Consider the following 17,458-nt stretch of genomic DNA (forward strand, 5'->3'; position numbering starts at 1 on the left):
CGGAAGGGGGGCAAGTAAACTACATCGGGTGCCACGCCTGCTGTCCAAAAAAAAAGTCCCAAGTGTAAATGCCCATTCGCTACGGTGGTGTGTGTTTTGTCTTGTGTTTTTTTTTAAAACAAACGAGAAAATGTAAGGGCATACTGCCCGCAGTCAGGTACACGCCAGCGATCGGAAAACCATTGGAACAGTGTAATGTGCCCCGGCCTTCCCGCCGGCCAGAATGGTTCACAGGCCTGCAGGCCCGTCCAGGCGTCTGATGTATGTACTGCAGGCCATGTGGTCGGAGGCAATCTCCTCCGAGTGCACAGCGCAATTGCACCTGTGCCAGGCTGACCAGTGCCCGAGGAGACTCTTCTGCCACTGGATAACCTCCAGTCAGTAACGGACAGTAACCTCCATCTAGTTGCCGCTGAGGACAGAGCCGGGCAGTGGCAATCCGATCAAAACCCACGTAGAACCTCCGATTGCAGTGTAGTAGTGACTGATGTGACCAGCAGTTGAATCCCGGGGCATACAGTACTTCTCGGCCCCTGACTGCAGCGTACAGTATAAGTCAAAGTGCTGCCAATGTAGGTGGGCAAAACTAACATGGAAGGGGTTTATTTTTTTGAACAGCAGATGTTACACTGAGGGAGAAGGGATAGTATTGGGTAGCAGTAGGGGAAAAAAGAAGCATAAGCACACACCTATTGGAACCCCGTACCCTACGGAAATAGACGAACCTGAAATAGACCTGTCACCGTGAGCAGTGTGAATTGCCGTACATTAATGATAGTCCCCCGTCTACCGGGAACGGACATGCACGCAAACTGCAGCATCTGTATCTATCCAAGAGAGAAAAAAAATCATTGTAACCCACAAACATATGTCCCCAGTTGAGAAAAAATCAGTATAAACCGCAAGCTCCATTTACAAACTTACTAACCATGCCTTGTACATTCTAATGCAAATCATTGATACAGGTAACAAATAGCAAAGGGCCCAGCACCTACCCCTGAGGCATCCCACTCGTCAGAGGCCTCCAGTCTGACAAGCATCCTTCCATTGTTATCCTCTGCATTCATTAAACCAATTGTGTATCCAATTTGCCAGCAGCCCCTGGATTCCATGTGATCTAACCTTCCAGAGCAGCCTACCATGTGGAAACTTATCTGAAATCCATATAGACTACATCTAAACAACTGCCCTCATCAACCTTCCTGGTCACTTCATTAAACAATTCCAACAAATTTGTGAGGCATGATCTCCCACATACAAAGCCATGCTGACTACTGCTAATCAAACCCTGTCTTTCCAAATGCATGTATATCTTATCTCTCAGAGTTGTCTCAAGCAACGTACCCACCACAGATGTCGAGCTTACTGGTTTTTCTTTGCAAAAAAAAAATAAAAAAAAAATAAACCGCAAGCTGAGGTGGGAGGTGCGGGGGCTTGCTGGGTCTGTATTGTCTGCACTTTTGTATGTAACGGTATTGTCTAATGTATAAATGTCATTGTCACTGTCTTGTCACATGTGGAACTGGGATTTGAGGTTTGTCCTCCTCTCCCTGTAAAATGGTTGAACGGTAGGGTTCGGGGCCTAGCTTTGCTGCTCCTCTCCCTTGTAACACTGCTGTCTTTTGTGTACAGCTGTCAATGTTTTAAAAAAAAAATAAAATAAAAAAAATAAAAAATAAATAAACAGCAGATGTCATTGTCACTGTCTTGTCATATGTGGAACTGGGATTTGAGGTTTGTCCTCCTCTCCCTGTAAAATGGTTGAACGGTAGGGTTCAGGGCCTAGCTTTGCTGCTCCTCTCCCTTGTAAAATTGCTGTCTTTTGTGTACAGCTGTCAATGTTTTTTGTAAACTGTTTTGTAATTTGTTTAATAAAATAAAAAAAAATAAATAAACCGCAAGCTGAGGTGGGAGGGGCGGGGGCTTGCTGGGTCTGTATTGTCTGCACTTTTGTATGTAACGGTATTGTCTAATGTACAAATGTCATTGTCACTGTCTTGTCATATGTGGAACTGGGATTTGAGGTTTGTCCTCCTCTCCCTGTAAAATGGTTGAACGGTAGGGTTCGGGGCCTAGCTTTGCTGCTCCTCTCCCTTGTAAAACTGCTGTCTTTTGTGTACAGCTGTCAATGTTTTTTGTAAACTGTTTTGTAATTTGTTTAATAAAATAAAAAAAAAACAAAAAAAAACCGCAAGCTGAGGTGGGAGGGGCGGGGGCTTGCTGGGTCTGTATTGTCTGCACTTTTGTATGTAACGGTATTGTCTAATGTACAAATGTCATTGTCACTGTCTTGTCATATGTGGAACTGGGATTTGAGGTTTGTCCTCCTCTCCCTGTAAAATGGTTGAACGGTAGGGTTCGGGGCCTAGCTTTGCTGCTCCTCTCCCTTGTAAAACTGCTGTCTTTTGTGTACAGCTGTCAATGTTTTTTGTAAACTGTTTTGTAATTTGTTTAATAAAATAAAAAAAAAATAAACCGCAAGCTGAGGTGGGAGGGGCGGGGGCTTGCTGGGTCTGTATTGTCTGCACTTTTGTATGTAACGGTATTGTCTAATGTACAAATGTCATTGTCACTGTCTTGTCATATGTCGAACTGGGATTTGAGGTTTGTCCTCCTCTCCCTGTAAAATGGTTGAACGGTAGGGTTTGGGGTCTAGCTTTGCTGCTCCTCTCCCTTGTAAAATTGCTGTCTCTTATGTACAGCTGTCAATGTTTTCTTGTAAACTGTTTGTTTGTAATTTGTTTAATAATTTATAAATAAACAGGAGATTCAGAGTCTCCTCAGTTTAGGGGATTGACTCTGTGCTGGCTGGTACTATAGTCAGCATGTTACTGTTAAAAAAAAATAAACCGCAAGCTGGGGGCCTGGGCTGGACGCTGCCACAGGCAGGGCAGCGGTAGACGTCCAGTACGTGGCCACCACCATCCGACGCCTTAAACCGGCGGTGCTCGGATCCGACGTAGTGCACCAGTTGGAGGACGCTCAGGTGTGCGGTGGGATCCCATCCGCGCTCACCCCAGCCCGGACGGAATTTCACATTGGCCCCAAGGTCCCGTACTTCCCGCGGGAGCCTGTGCCCCACAACCTGAGCCGGCTCCGAAATTTTAATTTTGTTTTGTTTAGGGAGGTGGAGAGAAAGGCCCTGTACCGACTGCTGCTGCACACCATCCACCTCTTCTCCCTCATCCACCGTCCGGACACGCCTTGGCGTGCCCATTTGCCACCGGGCGGTGGGGATCCCCAGTGGAGGGCTCTCTACGTGGGAGTCCTCCCCCTTTCTCTCGGGGATCTGGGGTGGCGGGTGCTGCACGCAGCAGTCCCCTGCAACCGCAGATTGCGGTGGTTCACGGACTCCCAGCCCAACTGCTTGTTCTGTGGCACTGTGGAGTCCGTGGACCACGTCTATATTGGGTGTGGGCGTTTGCACTCCCTTTTTGATTTCCTGAAAAACCTTCTCCTCTGTTTTTGGCTGCACTTCAGTCCCACGCTCCTGATCTTCGGGCACCCGGTACGGAGGAGGGAGGGCAGGTCTGAAGACCTCCTCGTGGGTCTGCTCCTGGGCCTGGCCAAACTGGCCATTAACAGGTCCAGGCAGCGGGCCGTGGAGGGGGTCATTAGGGCCGACTGCCTGCCCCTCTTCCGCGGTTATGTTAGAGCCCAGGTGTCCTTGGAGAAGGAGCACGCGGTGTCGGCCAACACCCTGGAGTTGTTCAGGGAGAGGTGGGCACCGCAGGGAGTGGCGTGCATCATTTCTCCCTCCAATTCTATTTTGATTTAGTCCCTACCCTCTCCTTCACTGTTTTGATCACACAGCACTGCCCTCTGATGTGAAGGGCAGTGTTTGTCACTGGCCACCCGGGTGTTTTCCTATCCTCCTGGTGGTGGAATTTGAATAAAGATTGGTGCACTTTGTGTCTTTCACTGTGTCTCACACCTGCGCACACACACACCATGGGTGCTGGGGAAAAAATAAGCACTACCGCACTTAGGTGGTAGTGTGGGGGAAAAAAGAACAGGGGATTTAAAAAAAAATAAAAAAAACAGGAGATCTCCCCCTTCACTGTTTTGATCACACAAAAAAAAAACACCGCAAGCTGAGGTGGGAGGGGCGGGGGCTTGCTGGGTCTGTATTGTCTGCACTTTTGTATGTAACGGTATTGTCTAATGTACAAATGTCATTGTCACTGTCTTGTCATATGTCGAACTGGGATTTGAGGTTTGTCCTCCTCTCCCTGTAAAATGGTTGAACGGTAGGGTTTGGGGTCTAGCTTTGCTGCTCCTCTCCCTTGTAAAATTGCTGTCTCTTACGTACAGCTGTCAATGTTTTCTTGTAAACTGTTTGTTTGTAATTTGTTTAATAATTTATAAATAAACAGGAGATTCAGAGTCTCCTCAGTTTAGGGGATTGACTCTGTGCTGGCTGGTACTATAGTCAGCATGTTACTGTTAAAAAAAAAATAAACCGCAAGCTGGGGGCCTGGGCTGGACGCTGCCGCAGGACATAGCAGGCAGGGCAGCGGTAGACGTCCAGTACGTGGCCACCGCCATCCGATGCCTTAAAACGGCGGTGCTCGGATCCGACGTAGTGCACCAGTTGGAGGACGCTCAGGTGTGCGGTGGGATCCCATCCGCGCTCACCCCAGCCCGGACGGAATTTCACATTGGCCCCAAGGTCCCGTACTTCCCGCGGGAGCCTGTGCCCCACAACCTGAGCCGCCTCCGAAATTTTAACTTTGTTTCGTTTAGTGAAATAAAAAGAAGAGCCCTGTACCGACTGCTGCTGCACACCGTCCACCTCTTCTCCCTCATCCACCGTCCGGACACGCCTTGGCGTGCCCATTTGCCACCGGGCGGTGGGGATCCCCAGTGGAGGGCTCTCTAGGCGGGAGTCCTCCCCCTTTCTCTCGGGGATCTGGGGTGGAGGGTGCTGCACGCAGCGGTCCCCTGCAACTGCAGATTGCGGTGGTTCACGGACTCCCAGCCCAACTGCTTGTTCTGTGGCACTGTGGAGTCCGTGGACCATGTATATATTGGGTGTGGGCATTTGCACTCCCTTTTTGATTTCCTTAAAAACCTTCTCCTCTGTTTTTGGCTGCACTTCAGTCCCACGCTCCTGATCTTTGGGCACCCTGTACGGAGGAAGGAGGGCAGGTCTGAAGACCTCCTCGTGGGTCTGCTCCTGGGCCTGGCCAAACTGGCCATCAACAGGTCGAGGCAGCGGGCCGTGGAGGGGGTCGTTAGGGCCGACTGCCTGCCCCTCTTCCGCGGTTACGTTAGGGCCCGGGTGTCCTTGGAGAAGGAGCACGCGGTGTCGACCAACACCCTGGAGTTGTTCAGGGAGAGGTGGGCGCCGCAGGGAGTGGAGTGCATTATTTCTGCCTCCAATTCTAATTTGATTTAGTCCCTACCCTCCCCTTCACTGTTTTGATCACACAGCACTGTCCCTTGATGTGAAGGGCAGTGCTTGTCACTGGCCACCCGGGTGTTTTCCTATCTTCCTGGTGGTGGAAATTGAATAAAGATTGGTGCACTTTGTGTCTTTCACTGTGTCTCCCACCTGCACACACACACCATGGGTGCTGGGGATAAAATAAGCACTACCGCACTTAGGCGGTAGTATGGGGGTTAAAATAAAAAAAAAACATTAAACAGGAGCAAGCACTACCGCACTTAGGTGGTAGTGTGGGGGTTAAATACAAAAAAAAGAAAAAAGAAAAAAATAACAGGAGTGTTGTATATATTTAAAAAAAATAAATAAATAAACCGCAAGCTACCGGGGCGGGCTGTCCTAGAGGTGGTCGAAAGGTGTGTCAGGGCGGACCGAGAACTGGAAGGGGCATGGGGTGGACCGAGAACCGGAAGGTGGGTAGGGGCGGGCTGCCTTAGAGTGGTCGGAAGGTGGGAGGGGCGGGGGCTTGCTGGGTCTGTATTGTCTGCACTTTTGTATGTAACGGTATTGTCTAATGTACAAATGTCATTGTCACTGTCTTGTCATATGTCGAACTGGGATTTGAGGTTTGTCCTCCTCTCCCTGTAAAATGGTTGAACGGTAGGGTTCGGGGCCTAGCTTTGCTGCTCCTCTCCCTTGTAAAATTGCTGTCTTTTGTGTACAGCTGTCAATGTTTTTTTGTAAACTGTTTTGTAATTTGTTTAATAAAATAAAATAAACCGCAAGCTAAAGCCGGAAGGTGGGTAGGCCGTCCTGACTGCTGTCACCCTGGGCTGGTACCGGGGCGGGCTGTCCTAGAGGTGGTCGAAAGGTGTGTCAGGGCGGACTGAGAACTGGAAGGGGCATGGGGTGGACCGAGAACCGGAAGTTGGGTAGGCGCGGGCTGCCTTAGAGTGGTCGGAAGGTGGGAGGGTCGGGGGCTTGCTGGGTCTGTATTGTCTGCACTTTTGTATGTAATGGTATTGTCTAATGTACAAATGTCATTGTCACTGTCTTGTCATATGTGGAACTGGGATTTGAGGTTTGTCGTCCTCTCCCTGTGGAATGGTTGAACGGTAGGGTTCGGGGCCTAGCTTTGCTGCTCCTCTCCCTTGTAAAATTGCTGTCTCTTATGTACAGCTGTTAATGTTTTTTGTAAACTGTTTTGTAATTTGTTTAATAAAATAAAAAATAAACCGCAAGCTAAAATAAGCACTACCGCACTTAGGTGGTAGTGTGGGGGTTAAAAAAAGAAAGGGGAAAAAGAAAAAAAAAAGAAAAAAAAGAAAAAAAATAAACAGGGGTTTTCGGAAGGTGGGAGGGATGGGGGCTTGCTGGGTCTGTATTGTCTGCACTTTTGTAAAAAAAAAACCGCAAGCACCTGAACACAAGCAATTACCCCCACGCAGAGGCAATCCGGCTGTCAGCTGAGTAAGCTTTCTAGGATTTAAGTACTCGAATCAGCAGGAGTTCCCCCGCAGCCCGCCAGCTGTGTAAACATATTAGAGGCACTTGAAAAGTGATTACCTAGAACTCTAGCAATTTCACCACAGGCCGTCGGCTGCGTAGACAGCAAGGGCCCTTGAGGTAAAAGCCGGGTGAGTTCCCGATTTAAACGGACAGATGACACAGCCCGGGTCTGTGGAATACAGTACCCACACCCGGGTGAAAGTGAGGGAATCGGGCACTAGGGTTACAGGGGAAAGTCGTAGATAGTCTTGCGAGGAAAGGCTGAGGCACTTGGGGTTGTTTTCATTGGAGAAAAGAAGGTTTAGGGGTGACTTGATAGAGGAATATAAGATGATTAGGGGTTTAGATAGGGTCAACAGTGAGAATCTTTTTCCACGTATGGAGTCAGCTATTACAAGGGGGCATAGCTTTAAATTAAGGGGGGGTAGGTATAGGACAGATGTTAGGGGTAGGTTCTTTACTCAGCGAGTCGTGAGTTCATGGAATGCCCTGCCAGTAGCAGTGGTGGACTCTCCCTCATTATGGGCATTTAAGCGGGCATTGGATAGGCATATGGAGGATAGTGGGCTAGTGTAGGTTAGGTGGGCTTGGATCGGCGCAACATCGAGGGCCGAAGGGCCTGTACTGCACTGTATTCTTCTATGTTCTATGTTCTATGACTCATTACCCGTGATGTCGCATGTAACGTGTGCGGGTTTTGGAGCGTACCCTCTCGCTGGGCAGTTTCAGCTAGAGGCCGGTCCAGCATCACCGCCTGGTATGCGGGCGAGGAGGCATCTGTTCCTGATAGGGCACGATCAATAGTGCGTGTTACCAGTGTCCTGATACACGGAATGCAGCAACACCCGCAAGTGACAAGAATAGCTACCGAGATGCACACCCCCATGGCCAGCTGCCCTAGCAGAGTCCCCCATCTCCCAAATGTGGCGTTCAGCCAGTCGACGACTGGATTTTTTACCCCCGATTGGTGCTTCAGCTCAGCAGCCAGGGTTCGGAGCTTCACCAGGGTCTTAGTGAGTTTGCCATCTGGGCCTGTGTTGTTTGATATGGCTGTACAGCACATGGTCCCAAACAGTGCACAAACACCTCCTTTTTCGGCAAGTAACATGTCCAAAGCCATCCTATTTTGTAAGGTCATGAGGGAGGACTGTGCAAGCTGTTCATGGATGGCGTCAACTGCATCCCGGGTTAGGTTGGTAAGCCTCTGCATATTGTAGTGGAGGAGGTTGATTCTGTTTACGTTTTTATCAACCGTGATCGGGAAAATGGCGGAAAAAAGGGGAAAACTTTCAAAACCCGCAGCAATCTCATCCACCAGCTTGTATTCGTCGGGGATATTTCTGGCCTGCCCAATGGCATCAATCCAGACCCCATCTGAATTCTTGAAATCCAACAGCGGGTCAACAGCCCATCTGTGTCGGGTCAGAGAGGCGAGCCCAGGCGGGGGCTCGTGGAGGGTGTAATCTCCTGGGGCCCACGGGGAGATGAAGAGCGGGATATTGAGGGTGACCAGGACACAGCTCCCTTCCCAATTTAGGGGCAACCAATTGTACAGAACCTGTTAGTGCTGCCGCTCGGCTTCCTGTAAGCACCCAGGTTCTGCTGCAGCTTGCCCTGTCTACGCTGCCAACTGGATATCCTCGGGTAAGTGGTGTGGGGTTGATGAAGCAGGTGAAGTTTACTAGCGGGTGTACAACAAAGTCAGGAAGGGTAACGTTTGCCGGTGCCATCGAAAAGTACTGTTCCCATGACCTGCACTTCAATGTAGGGTTAGTCTCGGACATTAGTTCGACCGCACAGCCCATGTGGCCGTCTTCAAATGGGGTCCTACTCATTATCAGGCCGGGCCGCCCCCCCCCGCGCAAACCCAGCAGTGGTCGTGGCCTGCCTGTCGTGAAAGCTGGATGACTCGATCCAGCCAGGTATTTGTCTCCATGTAGCCAGTGGTAGGTGCGATCTGCTCTCGGGGATCAACCAGCTTAGTCAGCTTGCGCGATTCAAACTCTGCAACTATACCAGGCACAGGCCAGGGGGGATGGTTATCCCGGTCGAACGGGACCCCCAGCTGGTCCTGGGAAGAACCAGGCATTCCCAGATTTATTCGGATAATCCCCTCCGGGTCTTTCCCCCATGACTGCAACCCCAATTGCCAAATAGAGGATTTTCGTGCGGGCTGCATCTGACTGGTCGGATTCGTGCCCCTGTGCCCAGCAGGTGTCACTGGACCACCCTGTCATGATCATGGGATTGGAGAGTCCGGGCTTGACTCGGAGAAGCAAAGGGTTCTTACGAGCTTGCGAGCCAGAGACTCGCCCTCTCCTGAGGGAGAGTTTTCTGCTAAAGTCCAAGTATTCTGCTCGTATCGGGGTGCTGGTGTAAGCCTGCCCCCACCAAACATCATCCCAGGAGGCACACATGCGGCGTGTATGGATGTCTTTCGGATATCCGTAGCATTTGTGCAAGATGTGGGGGGCGCATGAGCAAGGACACATGTATACACTGTAAGCAGTCCATCCCTCCTCTGAGTCAGTCCCCCCACAGTCTATCACATCGCACAGATCGAACTGGAAAGTCTTATCCTGCGCGGGATCTGCGTGTATGGTAACCATTGCTCCACATGAATCCCTTGAAACCTGCACGGACAGTCTTACCACTAGGCAGAAACCCAGCCAGTTCAGGAGTCTGTTACTTTCCCTCATTTTCCAGCTCCTTGTCGGGCGCGACCTCCGCAACCGGAGTCAGAGTAGTGTTAGGCTTTCCTGACCTGGAGCAATGAGAGAAATGGTGCCAGTTATTGTCCCCCTCCCGGTTCACCCTCCAGGCGTTGGCAGCGACCCCCGTCACTGGGTAGGGGCCATGCCACCGCCCCTCGTCCCAGGTCGTACGGCCCATCTGCCGGAGGTAGACCTTGTCCCCCTCTCGAAGGGGTCGGGACCTGTCGGGGGTGTCCGGCCGTGCAGCCGTAACCTGGTTGGATATTAGCCAGACCATTTCCCCCAGTACTTGCATGTACTGTGTCATGTCCTGATTCATTGTATCCCAATCTGTTTCCCACAGGGGTGATGTTCGGGGGCCAGGTATTAGGAGCGACCTGTCAGGATTTCATGGGGTGTCAGGAAGGTATCGCCACTCCTTTCCTGCCTCATTGACAGCAAGGCTAGGGGGAGTGCCTGCACCCACGTCAATGCAGTCCCTGCCATGACCTTGGCAATCTTGTCTTTAAGCGTGCGATTGGCCCTCTCTACTAACCCCTGACTCTCAGGGTGGTAGACACTGCCGTAGCGGTGAAGTATCCTAGAGCAGCCTCCACCCGGGCAAGATGTTCATTTTTAAAATGTGTCCCATTGTCTGTGTAGATTTTTCGGGGGACGCCATAGCGGGGAATCAGTTCCTTTGTGAGCCACTTCACAACAACTTCCCCATCCTCCGTCTTTGTAGGAGTTGCCTCTACCCACCGGGAGAATCTGTCCACTGCGACTAGCATGTATCTGTATTTATCTGGGGTCCTCCATTTGACTCCCATGTCCGTAAAGTCCATGCAGATCTCCTGCCACGGCCCTATCGGGGTTGGGAACTTTAACATCGGGTGTGGGAGAACTCTCCTGGTGTTGTACTCATTACACACCCTGCACTCAGCCCTCAGGTTCTCTATATGTTCCCGCAGCCGGGGTGCCCACCAGTGGTTCTGGACGGTTCTTACAACTTGGGCAACTCCCACGTGAGTTGGCCCATGTATTCCAGAGAAAAGTGTTGGCAGGAGAGCCCTCGGGGCCACTACCTCTCCTCCCGGGGATCGCCAAAGGGGCCGTTGAGACCCTTCGACCTCCACATACTGTCGGACTGCGCCTTTATTCTCCCATTCCCTGACCTCAGCACTGCTTGCCCATCCCTGCAGCTCACACAGATGCCTAATGGCATCAACCCTAGCCGCCCCCCCAGGGGAATCACTGCCACCCTCCCTTGGCCCCGGACTCTGCTGGGTGTCTGTCCCTGACCTCAGGGTGACCATCTGCACTGCGAGCTTGGCTGCCCTGTCAGCTGCATCATTCCCCAGCGCTTCCCTGGTACGTAAGGCAGAGTGTCCTTGCACCTTCACTACTGCCACTTCCCTTGGACGATGCACTGCCTGGAGCAACCGTCGCAAACTCCGGTCGTGTTTTACCGGCCTCCCCGTGCTGGTTTTAAAACCACGTCTAACCCATGCTGTGCCCTCTATGTGGACTGCGGTCCATGCATAATTGGAGTCAGTGAAGATGTTAACTCGGTGTCCCTCACTCAGTTCTAATGCCCTTGTCAGGGTTGTAATCTCTGCTAGCTGTGCAGATGCAGGCTGTGGGATTTCCCCAGACTCGATGGTGTCGTATACCCCCCCTGAATCTCTGACCACGGCATACGAGGCTCTTACGCCGCCTGTTTCCCGACGGCTGCTGCCATCGGTGTACAGGTCCCAGTCTGCCTCGGCCAGGGGTTCTGTGTGCAACCCCTTACATATCCTCCTCTCCTCAGCCACTCTGGCCTCACAGTCGTGGGGTTTCAAGGATCCCCCATTCACTCCCACCATCATATTCCTAGTACTCCCCCTATCGGATGCAAACGTAATGTGCGGTGACAGAAGGGCATCCTCAGTTCTAACCTGCCGCCCAGCTGAAAAGCTGAATGAGTTGGAGGCCAGAAAGGCTCCTATGCTGTGATCTGTGTGAATAGTCAAGGAATGGCAGAGTACTAGATGGTCAGTGTTGTTGACCGCTTTCGTTACTGCTGCCACAAGTCTGGCACAGCCTGGCTGTCCTGTCTCAATGGGCTCTAAACGGCAGCTGTAATACCCCAGCACTCTCCTGCAGCCTCGGTCCTTTTGGTACAGGACGGCGTTTACTATCCCCTCAGTCTCTGCCGTGTCCAGGTGGAAACCTTTCTTATAGTCTGGGTGCGCTAGCGTGGCCGCTGCTCCCAAAGCTTGCTTCACCTCCTTGAATGATTTCTCTCTCTCCGCGTTCCATCGCAACTGACTCTTGAGCCTCTTTGCCCCAACCTCTGTGATCATTTCCCTGAGTGGGGATGTCATAGTCACAAAGTCAGGGACGTAGGTGCGAGAATACCCACATAACCCCAGGAAGGCCATCATGTCCTGTACTGTTATAGGGGTGCCATAGGAGAGGATCACTTCCCTGTGCGCTCTTGAAAGTGTGGTGCCCCCTTTTCCTACTATCCGTCCCATAAAGGATACTGATTTCCGGGCTATCTGGCACTTTTCCCGTTTTACTTTAAAACCGGCTGCCACAAGGGTGTCCAGCAAGGTGCGGACCGCCTCCAAATTTTGGGTGTCAGTTTCACTGGCAATCAACAAATCATCGACATACTGTATGATTGTGGTGCTGGTGGGAAGCGATATCTGTTTAAGTATAGGGGTCAAAGCCGCACTAAACAGGCCTGGGGAGTCTTTGTACCCCTGCGGGAGGCGATTGTATGTGTACCGCTCTCCCTCGAAGGTGAAGGCAAACCACTCCTGACACTCTGGGTGCAGTGGAAGGCAGAAGAAAGCGTTAGCCAGGTCTATGACAGAGAAAAAGCGGCTGGCAGGCGTGAGAGCCTGCAATGCAACGTAGGGGTCAGGGACCTTCAGGTTTAAAGTCTCCGTGGCTTCATTTATCCTTCGGAGGTCATGGACCATGCGCCACCCCTTGCCCATCCCCTTGGAGACGGGAAGGATTGGCGTATTCCAGTGTCCCCTCTTCATTTTCCTGAGGACCCCCACTTCTAGCAGTCCCCCGATTGTTGGGCGAATCCCTTCCCTCTGTTCTAAGGTGAGAGGATATTGTGTCACCCAGATGCAGCGTTTAACGGAAGGTTTCAGCTGCAGGTGGACTGCCCCGTCCAGTTGGCCAGTGTCCTGTGGGTGTACCATCCAGAGGATGGGGTCTATATCACGCAGCAGTTGTGCCGCTTTCCAGTGGTCGACATTGTCCAAAAGGAGGGACCTGTCCACCGCCATTTTTTCGTAAATCCCTTCTTCTAGCACATCGATGGGGCGTCTCTGGAAGCAGCCATCCAGTGACACCTCATCGAGGCCTTCTCCTATTTTTTGGTACTCACATCGTAGTGCGGCAAGGACCATGGGTCCCAGGTTACGGGCCTTTGATCCGGGTGCTATTGCGAGTGTGACATGCGGGGCAGCCTGTTCCCCTAGCTGATACCACTCTGCCTGGTCCGGATGCAGGCTGACTGCAGCGCCAATCCCTTCCTTCCCGGCGATGAGATACGTGAGTTTAACCATACCCCTTCTATCCCCCAGGTGGGCGTTGAAGCGGTCGTCGTACTCAGGGTCATAATGGGTGACATAATTTAGCGTTACGTGGTAGGGGTTTTTTGGGGGGAGGTATGTCTGGGAGCCTGGAATAGATGGGAGCCAGTTTTCAAATTCCCCCATCAATCCCCTTCCCTCCAACGCGTACAACAGCCGAATCCAGTAAATGTCTACAGACGTAACTCGCGAGTCCCCTGAAGTGGGGGCAAGCAAGAATTGTCCCATTCCCCTTAAGTCCGGGGAGGGATCCCCAGGCCAGAGGAGTCGCAACCCCTCAGTTGAACAGTGGATGCAGACCCCTAACTTGGTAAGAGCATCCCTCGCCAGCAGGTTAGCTGGACACTTTGGGGCCAGGAGTAGGGGCAGAGAGATCTTTTGTTCCCCGATGGTTATTGTTGCTGGCACGGTGTAAAGCTGTTCCTCGACCATCCCCGAGAATCCCACAGTCTCCAGTATCCTGCCCGAGAGGGTCAGGCCCCTTGGTAATTTAGTAATTGTGGAGGCAGATGCCCCTGTGTCAATCAGAAATAGGAAGTTCTCCCCACACACCTTTCCTCGAATAGACCGTCCAGAATCTTGATCATTTATGTGGGATTTTTAAATGTTTACCTCAATCTTGTCAGGATAATTCCCTTTTGTTCTGGTGCTTGGGCAATCACCAGGTCCAACGTTTCCTTATGCAGGGCTACGCTATCCAGCAGTAACTGACTGTGAATAGGCATGTCCCCACCGTCCCTGCAGTGCCACCAGGGCACTCCGGGACCTGCTGTCCTGAGGTGAGTCAACTTAGGTGGTCCGAAATTCAGGTCCCCCATGTCGGATCTCCCCTGAAGGGAACCGCTTCAAGAACAGTACATCTTTCAAAGCCTGACCTTCGCGTGGCAGATCTCTGCTCTTAACAACCGGTCTAAGGCAGACGTCTGTACGGTTAAACCCTCTTTAGGAGAAGAGTTCCGATCTCTGTCACCCCAGGTATGTTCGGTGGTCACAACGAATATGCAAACAAAAAATTCGTCAGTTTTAAGTGCTCAGTAACATGGATCCAGGAATATGGTCAGCGCTCAGGTAGGTAACGTCAGGTAATCGTCAGGCAGAACAATCTGCAAAATCGGGCAAAACAGATATGCGCTCCGGCTCCGAAAGCCGCGCAAGGGACTCAGGCAAACACAGTTAGGCGCTCCGGCTCCGAAAGCTGCACAAGGAACTCAGGCAAAAACAGTTAGGCATTAGTGAAATAAACACTCGAGGTAAGTTAAAAGGTTAGTAAACGCTTACCAGTCAGGACTCTGCGATGCTGCTGTCAAATTGATCAGGTTTTTTGGGTTGGTGAGGGTCGGAGAGCAGACAAGAAACTAACTGAGAGAAAATCTAACTACTGGAAGCCTTAGATTTAACAGGCGCTTCCCCACCTTTAGAAAACTTCGGCCGAAGGTTGTCTGCTCCCTGATCCGCCAACGTTGCCAACTTGCCGTTGTCTCTTTTCCTTCCCGCGTCGGGGTCACCAAATGTTAAGACGGACCCGCAGGGTCCCGTCTTTGCGTGTTCTTTCGGAAGGAGAGACTCACACTGGCAACTATGGTTAGACGCAGACAGCCGTTTCTTCACAGAATCTTAACTGGTACAACGAATCTACAAGCATGCATTCGTTGGAGAAGGCGTTCTTCCTTCTCGTTCAAACTTGACACAATTATACTTCGCGCTGCCTGGAGTCCCCGGTCAGTTCGCCTTCCCCATTGGTCCATTCATCTGCGCGCGCTGGGGATCCATCCTCCTATTGGCCGCATCGAAGTGCCTGTCCAGCTCCTGCTGTGCTTGACAATGGCTCAGCCATCCCCGGGAGCGGTTCCGATCCCGTATTCAATAGTTCATTGTTTCAAGGAATTACTATGCGTCTGACAGGCTAGCCATTTTCAATAGTTTCAGTTTAACTAAATTGACAATTACACTTATCAACTTTAGACTTAAATAGAGCCATTCACACTTAACAGTTACAGGTTCCGATAGAGCAATTCACACTTGTCTAACAGTTACAGATTCCGATCGGTTTCTTTATTAATCCCGAGTTTCGATGGGGCAATTGATACTGGCTGGTAATTACAGGCTCCAAGATTTAATTAACATTATGCATATCCCTTACAAGCTCCAGCCAGGTAGTCTTGCAGTCGCCAGCAGCAGCTCGCTTGGTTGTTGTTAACCATTTCAGGGCTGGAACTAGAAGTGTCTGTTGCAGAACTAGTGTCACCCTCACTAGCCCTACATTAAACACCCCAGTGAAATCTCCCCAACAGAGGGCAGGTGGGACTAGTTTAGTTTGGGATTATGGTCAGCATAGACTGGTTGGACCAAAGGGTCTGTTTCTGTGGTATATGACTCAATGATGCTATGAGTCCAAGTGAAATGGATGCAAATACAGGTTAGGTTAGAAGGCAATATCACAAGTTGTTGATAGATGTAATTTGACCCATTTTAATTCACTCATTCACACAACCTCTTCTATTCCTCCCCTTGCTGCATCTAGGTCGTACATGAGGCCAGAGGCAGAATCTTGTGGAGCTGCTGGGGTCTCAGCCACCAGCTAGGGAAGCCAACAAGGCTCTCATGATGCCTCTGCTCAGGATGACCCCTGGCATCTTGAGCCACTTAGACTAACAATCAGCTTCCTTTTTATCAAGGAGCCCAGAGGGTGGTAGTCCTTTCTGTTCAAGGCATCTCTTCTATCCTCAGCTGTGCTACCAGGGACTACATTCACTCAAAGCTCCACACCGAGGACAGACCAAGGTCCAGATGGGTGATGGAAAGATGAGATTTTTACTGGGGAGGGTGCTGGTAAGAGGGGCATGGCTTGGCTTTTAGTGTTCCACTCCCACTCTCAGACGAATCCCCCGATTTAAGTACGAGGATGTTGCTTGGTATGGAAGGTGCTCGCTATGAAGAAAGGTTGAGAAGGTTATGTTTGTTTTCATTAGAAAAAGCAGATTGGTTGGGGACCTGATTGAGGTTTACAAAATCATGAAGGGTATTCTGGGTAATCCAAGATGGAGGGCAGGAAATATTTCTGGCTGTAAGTGCTGCTCCTTTTTTTGAGGTATTTTAGGTGCTGGAGGTGATTTCCTCGAATTCCAGGAGCAGCAATTACTGTTTTATATGCTGTTGCATTGTTTTGGAACTTGGGGGAAAAAAAAGTCAAAACAACAGCAGTTTAAAAGGGAGAAGAGCAGACAAAGGAAGCACATGGTGAGGACAGTGCAGGAGAGAGAGAGAGAGAACCTGCACAGTTACTGCCTTTGCTGTTTTTGAATTCATGTGTCGCTGGACATCAGAGTGCATCTGGGAAAATTAACAAACAGTGAATTTCACAACTAATCTTGGACGATCCAGTTTGGGTGAAGTTCACAGCACAGAATCAGATAAGTAATTGTTGTTTTAAGTCTGTCCAATAGTAAGGCTACAGTAGTGAGTATAGTGGGTTATTTCTTGATTATATGTTTTGTGGAGATAAGTCTCTTGATTAAACTTAAAATATAAGCCATAGCTATTAATTTAACCTGGTGCAGTGTTTTGTAGAGGAATAAGACGGTGTTATTTTCTGGGTCTGTAGATTGTGAAGGAGCAAAAATGACCTTTGCAGTGATATGTACTTCTTGTCAGATGTGGGAGTTTAAAGAGAGTTTAAGGGTTACTGCAGATTATATCTGCCATAAATGCTGTTGGATGCGAATCTTATCAAATTGAGTAGATCAGTTGGAGAGACAGAAGAGATGAGGAATTTGCAACAGCAACAGTATGTGATAGATGGCAGGTATAGGAAGGGGGAAAGTCTCAGATACAGTCACATAGATCGGTTAACTCCAGGAAAGGTAAGAGAGGTAGGCACTTAGGGCAAGAGTCTTTTATGGATATACCCATTTCAAACAGGTATGCTGTTTTGGAAAATGTAGTGGGTGATGGATTCTCAACGGAACGTAGCACAAACAGCCAAGATTCTGGTATTGAGACTGGATCTAATGCAAAGTCGGCTTCCAAGAGATCAATTGTGTTAGAGGATTCTGTAGTCTGAGGAACAGACAGACGTTTCTGTGGCCAGCAGAGAAAAAGCAGAATAGTGTGTTGTTTCCCTGGTGCCAGGATCAAGGATGTCTCAGAGAGGGTGCAGAATGTTCTCATGGGGGAAAGGGGCCAGCAAGAGGTCATTGTCCACATTGGAGCCAACGATATAGGAAGGGAAAAGGTTGAGATTCTGAAGGGAGATTACAGAGAGT

General features: G+C 50.4%; 1 protein-coding gene and 1 long non-coding RNA gene across 2 annotated transcripts in view; one reads left to right on the plus strand and one right to left on the minus strand.

Moving 5' to 3' along the window:
• The window catches only part of LOC122549465 (NSFL1 cofactor p47-like), a 234,026-nt gene that overhangs the window by 157,651 nt on the left and 58,917 nt on the right, over positions 1 to 17,458 (plus strand). The gene's annotated exons all lie outside the window — the stretch shown is intronic.
• LOC148150064 (uncharacterized) lies at positions 539 to 14,663 on the minus strand. The gene is made up of 3 exons (XR_015756809.1): positions 14,475 to 14,663; positions 9,550 to 9,662; positions 539 to 827 (listed from the first exon to the last, which is right to left on the minus strand). It is a non-coding gene; the product is annotated as an uncharacterized LOC148150064 (long non-coding RNA).

Source organism: Chiloscyllium plagiosum, unplaced genomic scaffold (genome assembly GCF_037043375.1).
Source record: "Chiloscyllium plagiosum isolate Xiang-an unplaced genomic scaffold, Cpla_swu_hap1 HiC_scaffold_4, whole genome shotgun sequence".
Classification (NCBI taxonomy): domain Eukaryota; kingdom Metazoa; phylum Chordata; class Chondrichthyes; order Orectolobiformes; family Hemiscylliidae; genus Chiloscyllium; species Chiloscyllium plagiosum.